This window comes from Episyrphus balteatus, chromosome 2, assembly GCF_945859705.1.
Source record: "Episyrphus balteatus chromosome 2, idEpiBalt1.1, whole genome shotgun sequence".
Lineage (NCBI taxonomy): Eukaryota > Metazoa > Arthropoda > Insecta > Diptera > Syrphidae > Episyrphus > Episyrphus balteatus.
The window spans coordinates 123,990,573-123,999,109 of record NC_079135.1 but is presented as its reverse complement, the minus strand read 5'-3'; positions in this window follow the sequence as shown (position 1 = coordinate 123,999,109).

Genomic DNA, 8,537 nt, shown 5'->3' with positions numbered 1-8,537 from the left:
GTCTCGTCAATTCTTCTTGCCTTTTTATTAAAAATTGTCGTATTAAAAAGATTGTTAATTGAAAATCTACGCTTATTTTAAGAACAATTTATATTAACATTTCATTATTTAATTTGAAATTTTTAGTATTTTATCAAATTGTGTATGTTGATTTGAAAACAATCCGGAAAGCTTTTTGGATATACATTATTGGATTTTTATGGACAACCGAATTTATATTTGCTTTTGAGGAATTTTGTATTGGTGCTGCTGTTACATTTTGGTACTTTAAGCCTTCCGTTTATAAACCATCTCGACATGCTTTTGAAGTTTTGTTGAAATACCACTTGGGAGCTATTATAAAAGGTTCTGTAGTCATCACTTTGTTTAAAGTACCAAGATTGCTTCTTATTTTCATATCGAGAATGTAAACAAAATGTTAACGAGTTTAAGATCATTATTTCATTATACGTCATTTATTCCAGAATTAAGAAAAGAGTCAACCGAATATGGTTTCAACGTTTTCAACATTTTGAGGAACAAATTGGTCTTTGGAATCATAATGCTTATGCTCCTGCTGCGATGGAAACAAATAACTTTCACTCGGCTGGAAAAGTTGTAAGAACTTCAAGAAAAACCCTTCTTAGGTCATATTTGATAAGATTTATTTCTAGGCTTGGAATATATTTGCCAAAAATGCTGAACAAATTGAAAGTATCAATAACGTTTTTGACATAGTTTTGTTCCTGAGTAAATTCCTTGTGTCAACTATAACTTGCCTCTTTAGCATTATAATTCTGAAGGACGGAAGAGATTATTTGATCATGAAGGACAAAGAAGAATTCTTCTTCTACATAGCACCTGTTTTATTTGGAACATTTTGTGCTTTTTGTATTGCACATATTGTATTTTCGATTATTGAGGTAAAACAATGACTACCGGAAGAAATTTGTTTCTAATGATATTTTATAGATGACAGTTGATACACTTTTACTTTGTGTTTGTGAGGATCTACGAATTTATGGTGGACTAAGCCGTTCGATTATAAAAAGCAATCTTGGAAGGCTTTTTAGAAATAGCGAAGAAAATGATATTCACGTTATCAAAATAAATAAAATTCAAAAACAGCCATTCCAGAAATATATTTTGAAATGAAAAAAAAAAAAATTTAATTTGTATACAATGCTTTACAGATGAACTCAATAGAAGTATGCTTTCAAAATACATATATGCATAACAAGCCCAGGGATTGTAAAAAATCCTTTTTTTTAATACATTTGGTTTTCATTACAAACTATAGGAACTGAAATAAATTTGCATTAGGAATTATTCCAAATAAAAAAATTTCTGCATTGAAAAAAAAAATATTCAATGCAAAATGTGTGTTTTAATAGTATTCGTCAAATTTTTTACAATTTGTGAGCGATGCGTAGTACGTCGCACAGTGGGGCAAAAGTAGTGGTTTTGTGCGATAAATTATTTTGATGAGTCTAAAGTGACTTTTTGTGTTTAATAGTTATGTAAAATAGTAAAAATGAGCTCAAATTTAATTTTTACTAAGAAAAGACAAAGTTGCTTAAACATAAAAATGTTCGTGTTTACCCAGGAAAAAAAGGCATGAGTACGATAACTTATGGGAACAGAATTGATAACAGTATTTTGTAGAAGAGTTTAATACAATTATTTTTTACTATGGGAGGGGTGGGGTCTATCTCCCCCCCTTTTAGGCGGAAGGGCCAATTTCCTAAAATATGACGAAAAATTAAAAAAAAAAATTATTAAAAAACAACGGCACCACTTACAGGTATAAATGATACCTTTTTCAAAAGCAGGAACTGTACACTTAATTTGAGTTTTAAAATCAAGTTATTTCAATTAATTGTTTTTGAAATAATCGATTTAAAAGTCAAAATTTGTGAAAAAAAAATTTGAAAAAAACAAATTGAATGCTGTTTTTATCAAGACTGTGACTTTAAATATGAAATTAATCGATGAAATAAACTGCCTCAACTAATTTTTTATCAAATACTGAAAACCTTCTAGTTTTCAAGAAAATTGAAAATAAGAAAATTACCTTTGTATCAGATTTTCATTTTCTTGGCTATTTTCGATAATATTAACACCTTTTTAACTTAACTCCCTTTTTGTTACCCTTTTTGTCCAGTATGCTATCCCCCTGCAACCCCCTTGCTTGGGCATAATATAAGATTTGGGCTGGGGACAAGGTTGGGTATGTACAAAGTTTCTTTTGAATTCGAAAAACTTAAATTTTAAAGAAAATTTGCCTGCACCCAAAATCGCACCCACCCGAAATACTATGATAGTGAGCCTAAGTAGGGGGGTTGCTAGGGGGCATACTGCTTGGAAACATTATGTTTATGTAAACACGAAAACAGCTAAAAAATACAAATCTGATAAAAAGGGAGTTTTTTAATTTTCAAATTTTCTCAAAAACTAGAAGTCATAGAAGCATATGGTTTTCAGAATTTGATAATTGAGGCAGTTTATTTCATCGATTTATTTCATATTTAAATTCACAGTCTTGGTAAAAATAGTATTGAATGTGTTTTTTTTAATTTTTTTCCCCAAATTTTGACTTTGAAGTTGATTATTTAAAGAACAATTAATTTAAATAATTTGATTTAAAAATTAAAATCAAGTGTATAATTCTGGCTCTTGAAAAAGGTATCGTTCATAACTGTAAGTGTTGCCGTTGTTTTGTAATATTTTTTTTTTATTTTTCGTTATATTTAAAAAAAAATGCACCTCCCGCCTAAACGGGGGGACGCGTGCGTCGGCCTCCAGTGAGTTTGCACAAAATTGACAAACACCCGGAAAATATTATTCTCAGCAGAAAAGGACCCACTAACAAAACATACTTTTGATACAACATAAAGTTGTTAGTTTAGTGTATTTCCTAATTAATTATTATTAATTTTTTCTAACCACAACTTAAAAAGAATTGTCTACAGTAAAAAAATATAATCTTTTTACATAAATTCCTTCCTCGGCGGCAACTTTTAGACTTAACCTTCTTTTTCTTTCCGTCCAAAGTTTTTGGTTCCGGTTTCCATGGAATTTCCATGGAGAGCAAAACTTTTCAGCGAAAAAATTAATTAACATTCGAATAAAGTTTCGCGAATAAGGATCCAAAAAGGAAATGTATCTCTCAGAGTGGAGCATTCTACGAGAAATTCACCGAGTCCTTTACAGGATTACACACACTATCGCAATTTCATCTATTTTAATTTTGGTTAATTTTACGAACAATACAAAACCAAAATAAAAAAAAAATAAAAGAAGGATATTTTAATTGGGATTCTTGTTCGTCCTTGATTCTATAATTACACGTTTATTCACCTCCTCCTAATCGTTTTTTTTTTTTTTTTTTATCGTAGAGAAACCAGGACAATTTTCAAAATCTTTTGTGGCCAATATCAGATAAAACCTCTGCACTTTCGCACTTAACACGCCAATTGCCACTTAACAGTTACATCCTTTTGTTTTTTGTGTCGGAGTATTTTCACCTGGTTTTATATCTCTCTCTCTCTGTAGGGTGTAGAGTTGAATGTGTGTGGATCTATTGTTCTTCTATTGAAATAGACTAACATTAAAGTGCATGTACTGACATTTATAGGATCATTTCGAAATTTAGTGAAACTTAATTAACTTCCCTTGGTTTGGGTTATTAAAATCCATTTTATTGGTCACAAGTAATAGGATGGTTGATTAAGTTTGAATAAAGAGGAAGTGCGCCATTAAAAACGTTTAATTTTGAAACATCAATTTGAATACAAAATAATTACAAAAAAATCCTTTATGGGTCAGTCAGTAATTCATTTTAATTTTTATTTCGAGTCCGTAATATTTCTTCTTTTTTTGTATTAAAGAACATTTTAAAGAGTAGGTATAAATCATTTTAAAGGACTTGAAAGTTTATCATATCGCATAAATTTATATATATTTTGTTGTGCTTATTGTCCTTGCCACAGATATAATAATTTAAATTCAGGAACAATAAATTTTATTTGAGGACCGACAAATTGAAACATTTCCATTAAATTTACAAAATTTATTTATATAATTTGTTTTTTGTCAGCATTTTTGTAGAAATTATTGTTAAATTTAAATTAATGGAATAAATTATTTGTAATGAGGTTAGTAAAAATATGTATTTAATGATAAATAGTTTTATTTTTTGGTTTAAAAAATAAATTGAGATTTCAATTAAGTGTAAAATAAATGTGTGTAACCATAAGTATCTTTGTAGAAATCGTCTTAAATTTATGAAATCTATTTGAAAACATTCGATGGCCTCAATTTTTCTGTACTTCATGATTTTGGTTCTTCGGCTGAGAAAGGTTATTTTCCATACGCAATTTTTATTTTTTTCTTGACTCTTACATTTTGTGGAATACAAAAAATAAATAATGGCCAATAATGAAATAAAACAATTTTCTCAAAAATATGCCACAAATGTAGAAAAAAAGTCAATGTTCAGTATCTCAGAATTAAAAAGACTTACACGGGTGGAAAAATTGTAAGGGTCAAAAAAAATTTTCTGTTTTTTTAGTGATTTTTAGTACAGTAAAACCCTTATAAGTACCTCACCTTAAATGCCCCATTTTGATAGGCACTAAAGCGGGGTAAGGTACTTACAAGAACCCGCTTAAGTGCTCATAGGCACTTATGTCTTTATTTATTTAATAATAAAAAAAAACATGTTTGATTACTAAAAACAAAATTACTCTGAAAGTTTAAAATAGCTATACCTACTTAGTTCAATTCTACCTTTAGTAGAATTTTTGAGTTTTAGAGCGGTTTAGGAAAAGAAGTTTTTCTGACAGTTCAAACTTGTTTCAAAAGTGTACTTAAAAGAATTTTTTGCAAGTAAATTCAATTATAAGTATTTGAAAAGCCAGGCAATTAAGCGGGGAAGGCAGTTAAGCGAAAGGTACTTAAAAGATGAATTTTATATGAAAAAATCCTTAATATTTTGGTTCTAAAAAAACAAAGGTCCTTATGCGGGCTAGGCACTTGAGCGAGAGGCACTTATCCGGGCTTTACTGTATTATATATAACTGACAAATGCTCGTAATGAAAAGTTTATTAGAAAAAAAAAAAAATGATTCAAAAGTTAATTGATAACATTTGAATACGATTCGTTGACACATTTATCGGTCTTTGAATAGAAAATGACATTTCTGTCTTCAAACTTCAAATTCTGTACAATCAATAATGCTTCATTAAATATAAAAAAATACGACCCTTTAATAATTCTTTTCAAAAGTTTGACGGTTTGAACACAACAAAACTTTTAAAAGTGTCCAGGAATCCCAGATGTGCAAAATAAGCTATAGAAGGTCAAATGTCAAAAATACCGATTTTCTTATAATATACATAACGCACTATTTTGTTTAAAAAAAGTTACTTCAAATAAGTATCAAACACTAAAGTTTTGATATTTTCAAAGTTTATAAAAACTGCTTGAGTTTATGGTGCAGTTTTTGCTCTTCTTTCAAAACTACTAAAAAACTAAAATAAAAAATACTTTTTTCAAACACCTGGAGCGACGGAAATCTTCTAGATTTTAACTTTAAATGAGATTTTTCACAGGGCAACATATTATTGTTCATTAAAACACAATGTAATTTTAGAAATTATTAAAAAATCAAACCCGCAAAGCAATCCTTACAAAAATAAAACATTATTTAAACAAAAATGGTTTGATGCAGAATGCATAAAAGCAAGAAAATTATCGTTTAAATACCTCAACCTTTTAAGAACCCAAAACCTAGAGATTTTTAGAAAATTGTATACAGATGCGAATAGGAACTTCAAACGTTTATGCTATTCCAAGAAAATTTCCTTTGCAAACTTAAATATAGCCATTATAATTAACACCCGCTCATCTTCGGAGTTTTGGAAAGCTATTAAGCACCTTAATAGAAAAACAAATTTCATCGCTCGGGGTTTACATGCATCTAATCTTAGAGACTACTTCGTCAGTCTTCTCAATAACACAACAAGTGGTCCATTGGTACAATATGCAGCTCCCTTAATCCTCGATGATTACTTAGATGCCCCTTTTTCGATCCAAGAGGTAAAAGACGCTATTTCAAACTTAAAATTAAACAAAGCCCCAGGGGATGACCGTATCCCCTTCGAATTCTTCAAACACGCCACGGAAAAATTTGTCTGTCTTTTAACAGCGGAATACAACCGAATTTTTGAAAGTGCGTCAGTCCCTGAAGCTTTCCAAAAATCAATTATCTTCCCGCTCCACAAAAAAGGTAGCTATATGAGGACCCAGCAAACTACAGAGGGATTTCTTTTCTTAACACCTGCGTTAAACTTTTTGCTGGACTCATTCACAACAGACTGTCAAAGTGGGTAGAGAACAAAAAAATTCTATCAGAATTATAGGCTGGTTTCAGGAAAAGTTATTCGACGATAGACCATATTTTTTCACTGTTGAACATTGCTGATCTTTATAAAAGGAGACAGAAGAAGTTATACGCGTTCTTTATAGACTTTTGTGCAGCATTTGACTCAGTCGATCGTTAAGCCCTTTTTTACAAGCGATGTACGCCAACAACTTAGCCTACGTTTGGGACTGCGAGTCAATATCCGAGGAGTTTGCAACAGTAACTGGTCTTAAGCAAGGATGTATACTTAGTGCCCTGCTATTTATAATTTTCATCAATGAAATTACTGATGAAGTGAGAGGTGAAATCGTTGTGGAAGGATTGACTATCCCACCCCTTATGTATGCAGATGACATCGTGCTGTTCTCCGAAACAATAGATGGCATGCAGCTCATGATAAACAGGCTGGTATATTGCAATCGATGGAACCTTGAAGTTAACCTGCAAAAATCGAAGATGAAGATTTTCAGAGGTGGAGGTGGCAGATATTCAAGAAATGAAAAATGGAAGTATAATGGCCAGACAGTTGATATTGTGCGCGAGTACAAATACCTTGGAGTTTTGCTAACCTCAAACCTAAATATGAAAAAACATCTGGAGGGAAAATTGGCGGAGGCCAAGCGAGCAATCTCCTCGTTATGGGAAAGATGCATCAGGAACAGGTACGTTGAGCACAGTTCTAAACAAAAGTGGTTCCGCTCCACAGCGCTGTCAATCCTATTTTACGGGGCGCAAGTTTGGGGGCATTCCTCCTTTGAATCTGTGGAAAAATTCCTAAGGTATTTTGTAAAAAGAATCTTTCGATTACCAAAAAATACGCCAAATTACATGATTTACCTAGAATCAGGTATACCGCCTTTGGTAATGGACACCCTAGACATACATTTCAACTATATTGTAAAGGTAATTGAAATGGAAGATAGTCGGATACCAAAGAAAGCGGCCATCAAAGAAAAAGGAACAATGTTCGAAGAATGGACTAATCTTACAACAACATGTGGAACTAACTTGAATATAATTTCAGAAGAGCAACCGTCAAGGCTAAGGATAAAGTTTAATGAGATCCTGGAGCAGTTCGGAAGCGTACTGTTCGAGAGGTATGCATCGGAAGCCAGCTCTTCTCTGTTTAGATGCTACTATAGTCGTCTGAGATACAACCTTCAACAGAACTCGTATCTTCTAAATAGGAACTCATTAAACAAAATAAACATAATTTTTAAAGCGAGAGTCGAATTGCTCAACCTAAATTTTGTACCACACCGACCAGATCTGCCTTTGCTGTGTAGTCTATGTAACATGAAAGCTCGTGAAGATAAATTACATTTTATTGCGATATGCCCAGTGCTGATTGAATTTCGGTTGAGATACTTCAGCAAACGCAGCATAGAAGAAGGAGAAATGCTCAGCATACTCAACGGCGACCAAGGATGTAATGGACTCTACAACTATATTGTTACTGCACTACGTTATAGAAAAGCTATTCTTGAAGAAGATTTTTAGTTTAATAAAATAGTAAACAAAAAATATTTAACACTTTCTGTATTTTAATAAATGTAATAATATTTCAAAATGTCAGTCTGGTAGACGGCCATATTGGTCATATCAATTAGGCTTAAGAAATTAATATTACAAATTGTTATTATTCTAAGAAAAAAAGAAGTCATTAAAACTAAAACTAAATGGCAAACGAAAAAAAAAACCAAAATTTACAACTTTTAAATTTTAAATTTTTTACTACTGTTAGGTTTTTAATAAAGATTATTTGTTTTCCAGTCTGATGTATCAATCCTTAGAAATTCACCTTTTATGTCGAAAACAAAAAATAATTTTACTAATTGACTAATTTACTGATTACAGTAGTAAAATAATTAATAGTTGTAAATGATATTATAGAAAAAGCTGTTAATGGAAGAGTATATCAACATATTAACTAAAAATGATGAGCAAAAACAAAAACAATGCGTACTTCAACTTGAATCGGAATTCATAAAATAGTAGGTAATAAATGCTCAACTAAATTTTTATAAAACCATGAATTAAATATAAATTAATTGTTTTTTTTTTTTATAAACAAACCTATTACGCTTATTTTTTGTAAATAAATATTATTTGTCTTTTTTTTTAATTAAT